Genomic DNA, 18,505 nt, shown 5'->3' on the forward strand with positions numbered 1-18,505 from the left:
TGGACACAGAATTGACCTTCGCATCCAGGAAATGTACACAAACACTGCTCTGCTCCCAGAAGATCTGGAGATGGCTAGCAACTTAGGGCTCATTCGCATGTCTGCTTGTTTCATGCCTAGAAAACACAGGTCTAAGTAGTATTGCTGCTCTTTAGCACTAAATCAGAACAAATGACAATTCATGGAAAACTCAATTCACCTTTGTTGCAATTCCTCGCTAAACTGCGGATTTTCCCAGGGCAAAGCTGCAGGGCAACCAGCGATGTGGAGAAGCCCTTAGGTGGCTTGAAAAGCAGAACATTATGCATTCAGGGGGTTAGACTAGATGATTACTGGGGTCCTGTGCAACTCTACCATTCTACGATTCTATTCTTTATATTATTTACTGAATTTGCATGCCCAGCTGCAGACCCCTCGCCCCCGGGAGCCTAGGCCCAGATAAACAAGACACAACACAGTAGTTACGGGATTAAAATTAGGCCACAACTTTATTAAATTTCAGATGTGGGAAACCTTGGCTTAGGCCTTGGGTGGGTATCTCTCTCTGCCCCCAAAGAAGGCTCAGAGTCTAGGAAGTTGTGGGACAGCAATGAGTGCTCAGAGGGAGAAGACTGGGGGGGGGGGGAGGAAGCTAAAGAAGCAATAGGGTTTAGTGAGCAGGAAGAGGCTGTGGCAGAGAGCAGTGCAGAAGCAGAAGCAGAAGCTGACGCAGGCAAGTGGAAGGATACAAGTCAAGAGGCAGGGAGGATTCTGGCTGGTGAAGCATCCTGAGTGTCTCCCCCTCCTGCTGCAACAAGCTCCCCCCTCCACACCCCAGTCTCCCAGGACCAGCAGAGGCATGAAGAGGGTGGCGGAGAAGTTAGCTTCACGCAGGCACAGTTTCAGATTGCTTGGGGGAAACTTTAGAGAGGAGGGGAACTGGGCAGCTCTGGGGAAGCAGGGACCTTCAGTCTCAGCAACTGCTTCATGGGGGCAAGACCTGCTGGAGATCAGTTGCTGTGCTCATCAGGCCTGGCACTCCTGTGCAGATCCTGTTTTTGCTAACAAAGAGTTAACTCCAGTGTGCTCAGTGTGATTTACTGCTGGCTCGCTCCAGCCAGAATCATAGTCCAAAACACCTGAGAGGCAAAGAAGTTGGGAAAGAGTCCACTCCGCTTTTGTTTTTTTAAAACCCACATAGATCTCGGCAATCTTTGAATCCTCTTTGACAGGCAGCGGTTGAATAATTGCCAGAATCAAATTAGCAATCTCTGAAACGCAGTGATTAACGGCCCCGTCTTAAATCCACAGCGACGGCATTGTGTTTGAACAGCCTGTCAAGGGAAGCGGAGGTCAGGCTGAGCAGAAGCAGGACTGTCATGTGTGGAGATGTCTGCCGATCGCTCTGGGTGCTGTTATCAATTATTTCCCCATTAAAGAACAAAGCTCCTTTCACACCCCCACACCCCCGCAATGCTCAGGCAGCATCTCAGAGGATCTTGCCATCATTTAATGGCTTGAGGCTAATTAAGCATTAGTCACATTAAAACACTAATTGGCAAGATGCTCTGGTGCATGCAAATCAGCAGGAGCAAGTGGCGCAGCTCTCCTTGGGCTGTACCACGAAAGCAATGGGTTTAAATGCTCCACCAAGGTTTTTTTTAAGTTTGTTTTTTTTTAAATCCACTCCTGCCTCTTAGAAAGCTAGCAGGCCAGGAATGTAGGAAGTCAGACCATTGGTCTATTTTGCCTGGTATTATTTCCTAAACTGGGTGGCAGCAGCTCTCCAGAGTTTCAGACTGGGCTCTCTCCTAGTCCTACCTAAGGTAAAGGTAAAGGGACCCCTGACCACTAGGTCCAGTTGTGGCTGACTCTGGGGTTGCGGTGCTCATCTCGCTTTATTGGCCGAGGGAGCCGGCGTGCAGCTTCCAGGTCATGTGGCCAGCAGGACTAAGCCGCTTCTGGCGAACCAGAGCAGCACACGGAAACGCCGTTTACCTTCCCGCTGGAGCGGTACCTACTTATCTACTTGCACTTTGACGTGCTTTCGAACTGCTAGGTTGGCAGGAGCAGGGACCGAGCAACGGGAGCTCACCCCGTTGCGGGGATTCGAACCGCCAACCTTCTGATCAGCAAGTCCTAGGCTCTGTGGTTTAACCCACAGCGCCACCCGATCTGCAAATTGAACCTTGCACCTTCTACATGCAAGACAAATGTTCTGCCGCTGAGCTACGGACCTTCCCAAGCAGCCTGAACTATTTTAAAAGAATTTATTGAAATAACCCCACTACTGATTAGGGCAGAAATGAGATGCAACGGACTTACATTTTATGGCATGTGAATCATGTGGACAGGAAACAGCCTGAGTCGTCCATCTTTTTTCTGGACTTTAAGCCATGACAAGCCCCTTCTTGCCTCAGTTCCCCACCCATCTGCCATTTTCCTTACTCTTCATTCTCCACACACCCTTCTTTCCAGTTCCTCTTTCTCACTCCATCTTCTGCCCTGTGCCCTTCCGTTACACCTGAGGGCCCCCCCATCACTTAGATTCCTAAGCCTCAGTGGATCCCTCTGTGAGGCTCTAATACCAGGCAAACTGACAACTTTCCCTTCCCTCATAGTAACTGGACTGCAATGGTTCCCTGTAAACTGAGCATTCCTGATCCAATCAGCCAATCAGTGTCTTATAAACAAAACTTCACAGCCACGAGGGTGATGCAATATGTATTGCCTTGTGTCATTTACTAGGGCTGTGCAACCGAAGCCCAGATAGCAAACCAAAATCACCCAAAACAGAATCTCCTTCTTCCCCCACCTCCCCCCAAGGGCTGAGCTCCAAATGGATCACATCAGGGTGTGCGCAGTCCTATCATTCATTCATTCTCCTGTCAATCTGTTTTCACAATCTTTCCCGTCTGGGTCTGCACTAAATAAGGACATTTTGTGGTTGAACCTCCCATTTCCCTTTTTTTCTAGATTGTGGTTCGTCGTGGTATAGCTTCGCCAGAGCTTCTCTGTTTCGCTGCATCTTCTGCCTTCTCCCCAATACAGTCGTACCTCATGTCACGTTTGCTTCATGTTACGTTCTTTCAGGTTACGTGCCGCGGCGACCCGGAAGTACCAGAAAGGTTACTTCTTGGTCTCGCTGCTCGCGCATGCGCAGAAGCACTAAATCGGCGCTTCAGGTTGCGCTCTTTTCGTGTTGCGAACGGGCCTCCGGAACGGATCCCGTTCGCAAGCAGAGGTGCCACTGTACAAGCATACAGAGGCTCTTACACGTAAGAAAGAGATCTTTATTCAGGCAAGGAGCAGGACAGGCTTGGCAGCAGACACAGAGCCCTGGAGGAGTCATGATTCAGGAGTTCAGGAATCAGGCAAGACATTCAAGACTAGATGGAAGCAACAAAGACGTCCCAACAGCTTCCACGCCATGCCTGACAAGCTTTTAAAGACGAGACACAGTGTGCTCACTTATTAATTTTTTTATTAATATATTGCATTAATATCCCAACTTTTCCTCCAAGGTTCTCTTCCTCCTCATTTAATCCCCACCACAACCTTGTGAGGTAGGTCAGGCTGAGAGGTTGTGACTGGCCCAAGGTCGCCCAGTGAACTTTGTGTCTGAGTGGGGATTTGAACCCTGGTCAAATCCCAGGCTCCTGGACTGACAGTCTCGCCACTACACCAAACTGGCACTCACTTCCCTGCTACGTCATAGGGAGATTTGTGTGGAGCTCCCAAAATTGAAACCTGGAGGTGTGTGTTGTGCTTGGATGTTTTTGTCTGGCCTGACATTCAACAGGCCAGGAGATTAAAGCTGTGCATCTTTTTCCAATGGGAAAATGCAGGGCAGACAAAAGAAAGTGCCTTTTCACACTGTGCATAGTTAAAAGTATGGAATTTTCTCCTGCAAAAGCCAATAATGTTTGGTGAGGTGGTGAGAAGATTTGGAGAAAGCAGTGAGGAGCAATCATGCTATTATTATATGAAAACTTAATCATTTTCATCATTAAAACAATTAGCAAATTTGAAATGTTTTCTGGAAATGCTGTCCCTACAGAACGCTGAAAAAGGTATGTAAGATAATAAGGGGTTATGATAATCATTAGGAATTAATGACCTGTGTTGCTGAATTCTGCAGGTGAATAATTAAAGTCTTGGAAACTATGTGACCCAGATATGCATGATGCAAGGAAGAGTTTGTTTGCTGCTTATTGCAGCCTGCTAATGTCTTTTTCTGGACGAATGCCCATGGCTTCAATTAAGTAGTGGTAAGAAGGTAAAGGGACCCCTGACCATTAGGTCCAGTTGTGGCCAACTCTGGAGTTATGGCGCTCATCTCGCTTTATTGGCCGAGGGAGCCAGCGTACAGCTTCCGGGTCATGTGGCCAGCATGACTAAGCCGCTTCTGGCGAACCAGAGCAGTGCACGGAAACGCTGTTTACCTTCCTGCCAGAGTGGTACCTATTTATCTACTTGCACTTTTACGTGCTTTTGAACTGCTAGGTTGGCAGGAGCAGGGAGTGGGGATTCAAACCGCTGACCTTCTGATTGGCAAGACCTAGGCTTTGTGGTTTAACCCACAGCGCAACCCACATCCGTTACGTAGTGGTATGTTGTTGTTGTTGTTTAGTCGTTTAGTCGTGTCCGACTCTTTGTGACCCCATGGACCAGAGCACGCCAGGCACTCCTGTCTTCCACTGCCTCCCGCAGTTTAGTCAAACTCATGCTGGTAGCTTCAAGAACACTGTCCAACCATCTCGTCCTCTGTCGTCCCCTTCTCCTTGTGCCCTCCATCTTTCCCAACATCAGGGACTCAAATAAATAAATAGATAACCTGGTTTGCCTTTGGACGTGGGTAGCGCTGTGGGTTAAACCACAGAGCCTAGGGCTTGCCAATCAGAAGGTCGGCGGTTTGAATCCCCGCAACGGGGTGAGCTCCCGTTGCTCAGTCCCTGCTCCTGCCAACCTAGCAGTTCAAAAGCACTTCAAAGTGCAAGTAGATCAATAGGTACCGCTCCGGCGGGAAGGTAAACAGCGTTTCCGTGTGCTGCTCTGGTTCGCCAGAAGCGGCTTAGTCATGCTGGCCACATGACCCGGAAGCTGTAAGCCGGCTCCCTCGGCCAATAAAGCAAGATGAGCGCCGCAACCCCAGAGTCGGTCACAACTGGACCTAATGGTCAGGGGTCCCTTTACCTTTACCTTTAACTGGTTTGCACTTTTCAAAACAGTAGACGTGCTGAAACGCAGCCGTCCTTCAAAATCCGCCCGTCGCTGAATATTCGGTGCAGTTTTTCAGTCCAAAAAGACAGTGTGCATTTGAAAGCACATATTGGTGAAGATAACCCAGGAAAATGTGTTGCATTAGGGGGGAATTCCTTTGTGAAAATGCTTGTGCGTTTGGCAATATTGCATGTGAGGGTGTGTCGATATTAGGAGAAATCTGCAGCCATATGACGGTGAGTTTTCAGGATGAGGTCTCTACACACACCCACCCGCAAACGGATGTGCAAATGTGGAGAATTTCCTAGGGGAGCCCCCAGCTTGCTGGCACCGCGTCCTCTCACAGCAGGCTCCCTGCGGCATCTTGAATTCCATCTCTGTGCCCTGGGCAGCGACGGCAGCAGTCAGGTGGCGGCTGTGTGGGTGGCCGTGTGGGTAACTGAAAGCGGCAGCTGTAGCAGCAGCAGCAGGAGGAGGAGGAGACAGCAGCAGCCACAACTCAAGCTAAACTTCTTAAGAGTGCACTGCCTGAAGCAGGCACGACAGGGGAAAAAGGAAGGAGGGCGCAACTTGGAGACAGGTATGGGGTGAAAATGGGGAGCCGTGGCGAGGCAGAATATTCTACCCCTTGAACTTTTGTAATGTCACGCAGGCTCTCTAAGCTTGCAGTGAATATATGTGTGTGTGTAAGAGGAGGGAAATAGGGTGTATACAGTCCTCGTCTTGTTCGTAGAATCAGAGAATTGTAAAGTTGGAAGGGACCCCAAGGGTCATCTAGTCCAACCTGCTTCAGTGCAGGAATCTTTTGCCCAACGTGGGGCTCGAACCCACAAGCCTGCACTTAAGAGTCTCGTGCTCTACTGACCAAGCTATAAATCACAGAGTAGACCTGTGGATGTTATTGTTGTTGTTGTTTAGTTGTGTCTGACTCTTCGTGACCCCCTGGACCAGAGCACGCCAGGCACTTCTGTCTTCCACTGCCTCCCGCAGTTTGGTCAGACTCATGTCTGTGGCTTCGAGAACACTGTCCAACCATCTCGTCCTCTGTCGTCCCCTTCTCCTTGTGCCCTCCATCTTTCCCAGCATCAGGGTCTTTTCCAGGGAGTCTTCTCTTCCCATGAGGTGGCCAAAGTCTTGGAGCCTCAGCTTCAGGATCTGTCCTTCCAGTGAGCACTCAGGGCTGATTTCCTTCAGAATGGATCGGTTTGATCTTCTTGCAGTCCATGGGACTCTCAAGAGTCTCCTCCAGCACCATAATTCAAAAGCATCAATTCTTCGGCGATCAGCCTTCTTTATGGTCCAGCTCTCACTTCTGTGGATGTTATTAGACGTGAGTAACTTAGGTTCATTCATCTTACTGGGTCTACTCGGAGTATAACTTGGTTGGCTGTAACCCACACTTCCTCCCCGCCATCCCCTTGACAGCATTTTGTCACTTTTGAACGTCCATTTCTGCTGTCTCTTTTCACAGCGACGAAAAGCAAGGGGTTGTTTCAGCTCCACACCAGGAAAGGTGGTTTTTTTTCCCCCTCTTCAGGTTACAAACCTTAGTGAAAGGCTGGGCTGAGTGGGGTGGTGATCCCCCTTTATCAACTGGCAAGCCTATTCTGTGCCTGCCCTCGGCTGCCAGGTCTCAAAAGGCCAGCTCTCAAATGGCAAAGGCTTTCCTCTTTCTGCAATTGGTTTTCTTGCCCAGGGCCGAAGCGGCAACTTGCCAGCGCTGCACAGTTATTTGAGGCTCAGGAGTGAGCTGGGGTTGCCAACTTTTAGGCCGGTCCCTGTGCCCTTTCAACAGCAGTTTGACGGGCAGGTGGCTAATTTTGGCTCTGTGCCATGTGAAGAAAGCGCCAACAGTAGAACTCTGTGAAGAGGAACAAGAGCAGATCACATGGCGAGAAGTTGGAAATGCTGTGTTGGGTGTGCAATCTCAGGGCCTTAAGTTGACACCAGGCCATAGGGAAATCGGTCGATTTCAGATCTGTTTCTCATTTTTCCAGTCTCAAATTCAGCTCTCCACATCTCCACACCAGTTTGCCAGTTGTTTTTATATATATATAATTTTTTATTAACAGTTTCCACATAACAGTATATCATAACATATCATATTCATTATTTCCTCCCTCCCCCCCATTCCCCATCAAACCCCTCCTTCCCTTCAAAGACTTCCCTCAGCTCCTCTCTCTGATTTCTCAACACACGTCACTCTCTGCATATTATAAAATTATTTCAGTCCTTATATTATCTATCTACCGTGTTGCCAAACACTAAATTTGTGTATGTTGATTCAAAACCTGCCAAGGAGTCCAATTCATTTTGTTGTCTTTTTAAGTACTTTGTAAAAAGTTCCCAGTCTTCTTTAAAGTCACAGTTGTTGTTTTTTTACCCCCATGAGAATTCATCAGCATTTGTGGATTTCTCCTAACATGCCCATTTTTCCTATGTGATTTTTGCCTAATTTATGGATTTCAGGCAAAGCAGTTTCCTTAATCTGTCATTTTCACAGATATATGCATTCCACACGCCCCCCCCCAATATTTGCACCTTTGCACACATCACTTGACTGAAGAACTGCATTGCAAAATCCGGCGGTGTTTAGGTTTACGCATTGTTTCCAACAGTGCATATTAAACCGGCTGACCTTTAACTACAAACTGAATCATGTTTCTTCCCTATCTCTAGTTACAACTCTGTAGATGGTCCTTCTGTATTCAGTGTGTAAGTTGGGGAATCTGGACACGGAAGTCAGGATGGTGTCATTTGTTGTGTCTGTGTTAGAATGCTGCTTGTGTAACTCGTGGGAAGTTGCCGTTGTGTAAATGCCAGAGGGAAACGCAACAATGACAGTCAATTAGGAAGTGAGCTGCTGTTGTGGGAAGTTTTTAATGTGTGACATTTTAATGTATTTTTAAGCTTTGTTGGAAGCTGCCCAGAGTGGCTGGGGAGACCCAGCCAGATGGGCGGGGTACAAATAATAAATTGTTCTTGTTGTTCAGTCGTTTAGTCGTGTCCGACTCTTCGTGACCCCCTGGACCAGAGCATGCCAGGCACTCTTGTCTTCCACTGCCTCCCGCAGTTTGGTCAAACTCATGCTGGTAGCTTCGAGAACACTGTCCAACCATCTTGTCTTCTGTCGTCCCCTTCTCCTTGTGCCCTCCATCTTTCCCAACATCAGGGTCTTTTCCAAGGAGTCTTCTCTTCTCATGAGGTGGCCATAGTTTTGGAGCCTCAGCTTCAGGATCTGTCCTTCCAGTGAGCACTCAGGGCTGATTTCCTTCAGAATGGAGAGGTTTATTATTATTATTATTATTATTATTATTATTATTATTATTATTAGTCAGCTGAGCCAGGGACTGCTCAGTCTGCTCTCCAGTGTGGGAGGGCTGCTTCAATAGACCTTGAACGGACTATCTTTTGACAGCCCTTCAAGATAAAAAACTGGCCTTTGCAAAGTAGCAGACCGGGTCACCATCTCAAAAGCGCGTCTAGAGAAACAACTGATGGCAAAAAGAACAACAACAGCTTGCTGACTTTTTGTTCTTATTGGTGGGATGCCCTCCCTCGAAGAGATGCATTTTGCACCTTGCTCGATGCTGCCTGCTAAGCAATTTTTTCTTTGAAAAAGCATCTGCAAGTACAGGCCAATTTAGGACTTCTGAACTCATGGTGTGTTCCTGGTAGGGATGGGGAATAAATTTGATTTGGTTCACATGTAAAGGTGAAGCTGCCTAATTCAAAATACCATTTGAAGCAAAGCACAACCTCCTTTGAAATCCACACTTTTCTGAATTTTGTAATTCGGTTCTTCGGCCAAGCATTGTGTGGACAAGTGCATATACAGGGTGATTCATAATGAAGTATACAGCTTCCATTTATGGTGTGTTGAAACTGTATACTTCATTATGAATACCCTGTATTAGGATAAAGTGTGCGTATAGATGCATATATTAATGAAAAAAGAGCACACAGAAAACCATCATATATGGGAAAATTGATTTGCAGAAATGTGTGTGTTGGACAAAATTGCATGCAAACTATATGCATTAGGGGAAATCCTCGTGAAAATGCTGATGAATTTTCATGTTGACTTCTTTTTACTGCAAACTGATCTGGAAATGTGGCCTTACTGATGTTTTGAACGAAAAGCAGAGAGAAAGCAAAACTGACAGATTTGTCTGTCCACGTTTCTGGGACTGCTGCTTTTATTGTTTCACCGTGTTGATTTATGCTTGTTGTTGTTGTTTTATCAATTTTCATATTGATCTATGACCCCCTTGAACATTCGGTTTCGAGCGGAAAGACAGCTCTGTAAACATTTCCAGTAAACAAACTGAAAAATGTCTAGGTGAGGTTTTGTAGGTATGAATTGTTGGGGAGGAAATAGAAAATAAGGTAAAGGTAAAGGGACCCCTGACCATTAGGTCCAGTCGTGACTGACTCTGGGGTTGCGGCGCTCATCTCGCTTTATTGGCCGAGGGAGCCGGCATACAGCTTCCAGGTCATGTGGCCAGCAGGACTAAGCCGCTTCTGGTGAACCAGAGTAGCGCACGGAAACGACGTTTACCTTCCCGCCAGAGCGGTACCTATTGATCTACTTGCACTTTGACATGCTTTCGAACTGCTAGGTTGGCAAGAGCAGAAACTGAGCAACGGGAGCTCACCCCGTCACAGGGATTCAAACCGCCGACCTTCTGATCACCAAGTCCTAGGCTCTGTGGTTTAACCCACAGCACCACCCGCGTCCAAGAAAATAGGGCCCTGCCTTATACTGAGTCAGGCAGTTGGTGTCCTTGTAGCTCAGTGGCTTTCCAGAGTTTTGGAGAGAAGCTGTTCCTAGCCCTAACTGGAGCTGCTGGGGACTGAACCTGTGACATTATGCATGTGAAGATGATGCTCTGTGGCTCTTCCCTCATTCTCCAACATTCTGATTCTGGTGGCCTAATTCTGAGGGGCACCAGTGTTGGCACAGGAGCACTGCTTCCTTTAAGACCCACGAGATGTGTTGGCTCCCAGCACCTCGAATTAAGTGTGACAGTTAGGTGGCAGAAAGTTGAGAGAGTGTCAGTGTGTGGTTGGAGCAGGAAACTTACAGGCGGAGAGTCAGCCGTTCCAGGAAACGGAGCTGTTTGAATGAGAAACCTACAGACAAAAAAACCAAACAAACCCTGAATGTTTAATACCTTTGTTCGCCCCACAGTGCTTTGTTTTTTTTCCTGGGCGTACTCAGCGGTACACTGTACTGGGCAGACACACCAAGTGGGGTGGGCTAAGGGGTCTTCAGCCCCCCAAAAAAATTCAAGGAGGGGGCTGGGCTCCCCCAAAACCCTGTGGCCTGCTCCACCGCCTTCTCCCCACCACGTCGCGCAGGGAGGAGGAAGCCAAGTGCAGAGACCAGTTCCGCGCTCCCCATTACCCATCCAGCATGCCAGCACTGGCATCGCGCGCTAGGTGGGGGGCGGGACATGATGAGCGGTTGGAGGATGGATGGCGGCTAACAGATTGAGGTTGAATCCTGACAAGACAGAAGTACTGTTTTGGGGGGACAGGAGGCAGGTGGGTGTGGAGGACTCCCTGGTCCTGAATGGGGTAACTGTGCCCCTGAAGGACCAGGTGCGCAGCCTGGGAGTCATTTTGGACTCACAGCTGTCCATGGTGGCGCAGGTCAATTCTGTGTCCAGGGCAGCTGTTTCTTAATTCTAGACGGTATTGGGACATTGTGTGGCAAGGTCCCAAACCCTCCTGCGAAGTGAAATAAAGAGACACAAAACAGTATTTTAGGTTAATGGGCGAAAAATGCCACAACTTCATTGGTTACAGAATGTGAGTGGTATTGGCTTAGGCATTGGAAACCACACGACTATATCTGACTCCTGCCCATCTGCAGGAGTCTTGGAAGGGTTAATCACCAGTAGGGGGAGCTTTGCTGATGCACATCAACTAGGAACTCCCCCAGGGTCACCGCAAGGGGTCATGCCATGGTCCTAGCCCCCCGTCTGGGGCTTCAGACAGAGACCACGCCTCCCGGAGTCCTTTAACACAGCGGTTCTCAACCTGTGGGTCCCCAGATGTTCTTGGACTACAACTCCCATCGTCCCTGAGCTCTGGCCTTGCTAGCCAGGGATTATGGGAGTTGTAGTTCAACAACATCTGGGGACCCACAGGTTGAGAAAGGCTGCTTTAACGGAATACCAAGCAGGGAGAAAACAGGGGCAAGTTCTCGGCCACGGGAAGTTTAAATAGCCCGCGCCACGCCCCTGGACTATCCGGATTGGACGGCCTAGGGATGATGTGGCCGAGGACCATCCAATGGTGCAAGGGCTATCCCGCCCCATGCGTGTGGGGAAGGCAGGCTCCTAGCCCGCAACAGCATCTCCCCAGGAAGGGGAAATGGCTTTACAGTGGTACCTCGGGTTAAGAACTTAATTCGTTCTGGAGGCTCGTTCTTAACCTGAAACTGTTCTTAACCTGAGGTACCACTTTGGCTAATGGGGCCTCCCGTCACCAGAGCATAATTTCTGTTCTCATCCTGAAGCAAAGTTCTTAACCCGTGGTACTATTTCTGGGTTAGCGGAGTCTGTAACCCGAGGTACCACTATAAATGCAAAATGTTTGCATTGGAGCTCTAAGTGTCGTCTATGTTCATTCCACACACTCACGGAATCAATCCTTCAGTGTGGTGGCTCCTCCCCTTTGGAACTCCCTGCCCATTGATGAAATTAATACAGTGGAACCTCTGGTTACATACTTAATTCGTTCCGGAGGTCCGTTCTTAACCTGAGACTGTTCTTAACCTGAAGCACCACTTTAGCTAATGGGGCCTCCCGCTGTTGCCGCCATGCAATTTCTGTTCTCATCCTGAAGCAAAGTTCTTAACCCGAGGTACTATTTCTGAGTTAGCGGAGTCTATAACCTGAAGCGTATGTAACCCGAGGTACCACTGTAATAATAATAATAATTTTATTATTTATATCCCGCCATCTGACTGGGTTGCCCCAGCCACTCTGGGCAGCTTCCAACAAAATATTAAAACACAAAATAGGCAACTGCCTTTGCGGTACTGTGTTTGGAATCTGCCGGAAACTTTTTTGTTGAGGCGGGTCTACCCAGCCATGTAATTATAAGCCGCCACAACCATAATAAGATAACCCACCCACCTCTGCTGCAACCCCAGATACAGTGGTACTTCGGGTTAAGTACTTAATTCGTTCTGGAGGTCCATTCTTAACCTGAAACCGTTCTTAACCTGAAGCACCACTTTAGCTAATGGGGCCTCCTGCTGCCGTTCCGCCGCCGGAGCATGATTTCTGTTCTCATCCTGAAGCAAAGTTCTTAACCTGAGGTAATATTTCTGGGTTAACGGAGTCTGTAGCCTGAAGCATATTTAACCTGAAGCGCATGTAACCTGAAGCGTATGTAACCCAAGGTACCACTGTATTATGACTGGGAGACCTGATTGGACTCTCATTCATTCTTCCCTGCATCTGTTTATTTTAATATTGAATTTCAGTTGGATGGGCTTTATTGGTTTAGTATTTGATTGTTGCTTAATTTTTTTGCGTTCCCTCATACAGTATGCTGCTTGGAGAAATGTTTTTATTAGGCAGCTAATAAAGGGATTGAATAAATGAATCATTTTGGAATGAAGGCAAATTAACCGGGCTCCAATTGTTGCTGCCCTGCTCCCGCACACCAAATGTGCACCTACTAATATTTCTCTCTGTGCAGATAGTTCAGAGACACCACAAGCCTCCAGAACTCTCTCTTCATGGGGGAAATAACCCTGTAAAAGGCTTCCATGAAACTTCAGGAAAATGAAGCCTGATGTCAGGAACCAGAGTCAGGCATGATCAGCAAGAAAATACAGACGTACCTCAGCTCCCAAACGCCTTGGGAGTCAAACGTTCAGGCTCTCAAATGATCGAAAACCAGAAATGAGTGTTCCAGTTTTCGAACATCCTTTCGGAAGCCAAACATCCGACATGGCTTCTGATGGAAGCTCCTGCAGCCAATCAGAAGCCACGTTTTGGTTTCCGAACGTTTCGGAAGTCGAACGGACTTCCGTAACGGATCCCGTTCGACTTCCGAGGTACGACTGTACCCAGTGTAGGTGAAGTTAACTCTTTGTTCGAAGAAACCGAAACAGCACAGGCCTAGTGATGACAGCAACTCTTCCCTTTAGGTCTTCCCCAATGAGGCAATTGTGGGGGCTGAATCATAGCTGTCAACCTTCCCTTTTTTTGCGGGAAATTCCCTTATTCCAGCGCTGTTTCCCGCTGCTTCCTGCTGCTATCCCGGATTGTTAGATATCCCATAGACTGTCCCCGGGACAGGTGAGGCTGCTGATTCCTTATTTTCGAGGCTGCTGATCCCTTATTTGCAAATCTGAAAGTTGACAGCTATGGGCTAAATGTCCCCACCGCTCCCTAAGATTCCTCCTCTCCCTGGGTCATTCCCAAACTATTAGAATTCAAATAAAATCTGTGGCACTCTGGGGCTGACTGCTTGGCCCGACGCCATCTTAACCAGAAGCCAAATGCTGAGCTTTTCTTTTTAGGATTTTACCCCAGGAAATAAATTGCCACAGGTGCCGGATTAAACCAACCGGCAGGCCGGATACTCCCAAACAATCTCATGCTCCTTCATCTATTTTTTCATTGCTCTTCCCTCTTCATTCCTCTACGTTTTCTGGGAGACTAGTGGTGAGGCAAGTTGGTTACAGCAGGAGGGACAGACTCCCTGGCTCAGGGGTCAGCAAGGGGTCGCTTCCCTCTGTGGGTCAGATCGTGCACGCGCATGAGTGTGTGTGGCCGCAATTTCCAGCATCTGCGCCTGTGCAAACACGCTTTTCTGCATCTGAGCATGCTCAGACGCTCCAGCACCATGGAAGCGAGTCTCCACACTGTGCTGCTCTGGTTTAGCGCAGTGTACCAGAACTCGCTGAGTGGTTGTCTCAGTTCGGGGGCGGCTCGGGGGCCAGTTAAACAACCTCCGTGGGCCGCTTATGGCCCATGGGCCTTAGGTTGCCTCTCCGTGACCTGGCTTCTTCGGCAACCTGTCTCATCCCTGTCTCCTGGCCCCCTTCCTCTCCTGCCACTGATTCTGGACTGCTCTCTGCCCCAGCCTCTCCCTGCTCACTAAACCCTGTTACTTCTTCCACTTCCGACATCTTCTCCTCCCCATCTGCCCCCTCTTCTCCCTTGAACCGCCATCCCACCACCAACCCCCTGGCTCTGAGCCTTCTTCCCCTGGGGGTTCCCTAGGGGTTCCCCAACTGGTACCTCTCACCATTCCTCTGCATCCAGCCAGTCCATGACATCTGATCGTTTAGTCACTGGCTCTCCGGTAGACTCTAAGCAAGGAGTGCAGAATACAAAAGAGGTAATGTTAGATGCCAAGTGTGCAATTAGATACCTTTGGTCCTCTCTGTGGCTGGTGTGGGTGTTTAATTAAAGGATGGACAGCTCGTTTTCCAGACCAGTTTCACCTAGAGGTGGAAAGCGCTGGCAGAAGTTGCACAATTTGGAGGCCGAAAAATGATGCAGCTTGAGTCTATTTGCAAACGTGCAGCATCTTGTCTTTTCCACAACTCCCCTAATATGAGGACTTTCTGCACTTAATTGAGCCATTGGAGAAATTCATTTGGTTCACCTTCAAAATTCACTCTTCTCAACGTGAATCGAAACACAGCTCTCCTTCTGAAGCTGCACTTTCTCTAAATTTTGCAGTGCAGTTATCCCCCCAAAGAATGGATGCAAAAAAAAAAAGGTCTTATTTGTGAAAAGTATGTTCAAAAAGGCAGTTGGCATTGGTGAAAAACCTAGACAGCATCTTAAAAAGTAGAGACATCACCTTGCCAACAAAGGTCCATATAGTTAAAGCTATGGGTTTCCCAGTAGTGATGTATGGAAGTGAGAGCTGGACCATAAAGAAGGCTGATTGCCGAAGAATTGATGCTTTTGAATTCTGGTGCTGGAGGAGACTCTTGAGAGTCCCATGGACTGCAAGAAGATCAAACCTCTCTATTCTGAAGGAAATCAGCCCTGAGTGCTCCCTGGAAGGACAGATTGTGAAGCTGAGGCTCCAAGACTTTGGCCACCTCATGAGAAGAGAAGACTCCCTGGAAAAGACCCTGATGTTGGGAAAGATGGAGGGCACAAGGAGAAGGGGACGACAGAGGATGAGATGGTTGGACAGTGTTCTCAAAGCTACTAACATGAGTTTGACCAAACTGCAGGAGGCAGTGTAAGACAGGAGTGCCTGGCGTGCTCTGGTCCAGGGGGTCACGAAGAGTCGGACACGACTAAACGACTAAACAACAACAACAATTGGTGAAAATAATGATGCACAGAAATGCATTGGGTTCCAGGGAAACCGCTTGCAAAATAAGTGAATGCTAGGCAAAATTGCATGGGAAAATGTGCACATTGGAAAGAACATATTCTCAAATGCAGAGGAGTTTTCACATAGACTTTTTATGAACAAATTTGTTGTCTCCTGGGATGAGCTTGCCTACTAAGGAGTAAGTCCTATTAGATTCAATGGGACTTACTCCCAGTAGCCCAGTGGGTCAGTCGATCAGGATCCCTGCATTGTTGGAAGTTTGGGCTAGATCACCCTCAAGGTCCCTTCCAATTCTACAATTCTGTGATTCTAAGTGGCCTTAGGATTGCAGCCTTGTTTGTTTTCGATGGTTTGCTTGCATGATAGACAGGTTGGCAGGCAGGCAATTGCAGGCAGGCAATTTCCCAGGCCTCCCCCATCACTGTGTCATTCTGGAACATTCTGGAAGAAAATGGCACCCCCTCCACACACACACACACACACACAGTTGGTCACCTTTTGCTCTTGTCCCAAAGCATGCAGTGTCCTAGGCATTCTGGGAAAATAAAATAAGATCAGTTGCTTTCACTAGAGAAAGGTGAGTTTGCTGTGAATGAGCAACAAACTGCTATGAGCAGGAGAATGGAACCGGCACCATTTATCATGCCCATTCATTCCTCAAGGCATTTTTTTCATGCTGAATTAAACCTGAATGGGCCCCCGTTTGGTTCAGTTGTTCATTCACTGCAAAATAAACGCAACATCCCTGCGGCACAGAGCAACTGCACTACTTTAACTTGGTAAAAAGACTTGCGCAGTACAATCCTCTGCAGGTCTACTCAGCCATAAGCCCCATTAAGTTCAATGGGACTTGCTCCCAGGTGAGGATTGCAGCCTAAGGAAGATATATGTAAGAGTTTATTTTGGAGTCGTGTTCAGTGCAAAGAAAGGAGGTCTTTACGGTTGTCACTGCTGCAGTTTTGTTCCAGTGGGAAAAAAAAACCTGATAACATCTCAAGCTAAAAGATCTTCTACTCTTTAGTATGTAGATGGTGTGTATTTGTAGGTTGGGGGTGGGGAGGTTTTCCTCTTTAGCTTTAGCTCTGTCAATTCTGCCAAAACTCTGTGCAAAAAACTGACAAGGTTAAACTCGTAACAACCTGATCATTCTTTATTGCAATTTATTTGCACTGGAGCAAACTAAGCTGGCTGAATTCGAGTCCCACTGAAATCAACGGGCCAAGTTAAACATGGCTGAAGCCTCATTGATTTCAGTGGGGCTGGACTAAATGAGCCTGGATGCAACCCGCCATTGTTTAATTATGTGTCTATGGTGTCTCTTCTGTATTCATACCCTTTGGTGTGAAGGGTGATTCATTTCATGGGGACCAGATTCCATTTTCTCTTTACATGGTCTTTTTTTCCTTGCCCTCTGCTGGGATCAAGTGGACTTGGTGGTCTCAGAGCCTTTCATTCTCACGTAGATATGGGCAGGAAGTACTGCAAAATGATTACCCCACCCCACTCAATCGGTGGTTAGGTTTTTCGGCAACAGGAACTTCACCTGTGACAATTTTGTGCTCCCTTGCAGACATAAGCAAGGCAGGGAATTCACAAAGTAAGCGCCACCCTATGTTAAATGTGGAGGAACTGCTGGGATCGGAGGCACCAGCTTGCCAGGGTGATTGGGAGAGCCAACGTTGCGCGTGGACCTCACACATGGGACGTCAGGACACTGGGAAGAGATGCAGGCAGAGTCAAACACAGCAGCCATACAGGAGGAGGAGGGAAGGAGCTGGTCACTGGAGTTGGGCTGCGGTCAGCTCCACATCTCCCCTTCGCAATTTGTGGACATTGGGGGACCCGGTCTCTACCTGGCCCCTACCCCAAAGATATATGGTGGCCCTGAAATGGCTCGTAATCTGGTGAACTGTGTTTGCTTCCCCGCTCCTCCACATGCAGCTGCTGGGTGACCTTGGGCCAGTCACACTTCTCTGAAGTCTCTCAGCCCCACTCACCTCACAGAGTGTTTGTTGTGGGGGAGGAAGGGAAAGGAGAATGTTAGCCGCTTTGAGACTCCTTCGGGTAGTGATAAAGCGGGATATCAAATCCAAACTCTTCTTCTTCTTCTTGTGAGGACTCAGTGAGGAGGGGGGAACCATGGATGCCACCTTGAAGAAAAAGGTGGGATAGAAACACAATAATTAAAATAATAAATTGAGTTGGCCTTTGGCATGATGCTGCCAATGTTGTTCCCGGTCTGCCTCTGACTCCATTGTCTCCCTACTGCTGCTACTGCCACCCCATCAAGGAGTGTGAATGCCACCCCCCTCCATGACATGGTGGCATGGAGGTTAGAGTGCCAAACTAGGACCTGGGAGACCAGAGTTCGAATCCCAGCTCCGCCACGAAGTTCACTGGGTGATCTTCAGCCAGTCACAAGGCTTTCTCGGTGGACGTTCTGGGATCAAATCAGAAACCGTGACGGCTTCTGTAAATCCGGGACTGTCCCTGGAAAATAGGGACACTTGGAGGGTCTGTGTTTGTTTTCCCTTCCGGTGAGGGTCACCCATCCAAGGTCCCATTCGCTGGCTGGCTTCATTTCCATCCAGTATACAGTGGTACCTTGGTTCTCAAACTTAATCTGTTGCGGAAGTCCATTCCAAAACCAAAGTGTTCCAAAACCAAGGCACATTTTCCCATGGAAAGCAATGCAAAACGGATTAATCCGTTCCAGACTTTTAAAAACAACCCCTAAAACAGCAATTTAACGTGAATTTTACTATCTAACGAGACTATTGAGCCATGACATGAAAGCAAGAAACAATGTGCTGCAGTCACACAATCAATCATTCAGTAGCTGAACTGGGTTCCACACAGTCAGAAAAAACAACAACAAAAGAGCCACAAAAACAAAAATGCAAAATAAATAGAAAAACCAGAAAGACCTCACCATAACACTCAAAACGGAGCACGTTCGGCTTCC

General features: G+C 48.0%; 1 protein-coding gene and 1 long non-coding RNA gene across 3 annotated transcripts in view; both read left to right on the top strand.

The window, feature by feature from the left end:
- The first annotated feature begins 1,843 nt into the window (after positions 1–1,843).
- Positions 1,844–18,505, top strand: part of LOC128422761 (uncharacterized) — a 217,364-nt gene continuing 200,702 nt past the window's right edge. The window contains exon 1 of one of the 2 annotated variants that reach the window (XR_008332589.1): positions 1,844–1,992. This is a non-coding gene — a long non-coding RNA (uncharacterized LOC128422761). Of the gene's footprint in view, positions 1,993–9,596; positions 9,779–18,505 lie in introns of those variants that run through there. The other variant, XR_008332588.1, reaches the window with a different exon arrangement.
- PRKCQ (protein kinase C theta) overlaps positions 5,625–18,505 on the top strand; it is a 59,295-nt gene continuing 46,414 nt past the window's right edge. Inside the window, exon 1 of the mRNA XM_053407182.1 lies at positions 5,625–5,779. The gene's annotated coding sequence lies outside the window, so the exon portion shown is untranslated. The remainder of the gene's footprint in view (positions 5,780–18,505) is intronic.

This window comes from Podarcis raffonei, chromosome 10 (assembly GCF_027172205.1).
Source record: "Podarcis raffonei isolate rPodRaf1 chromosome 10, rPodRaf1.pri, whole genome shotgun sequence".
Lineage (NCBI taxonomy): Eukaryota > Metazoa > Chordata > Lepidosauria > Squamata > Lacertidae > Podarcis > Podarcis raffonei.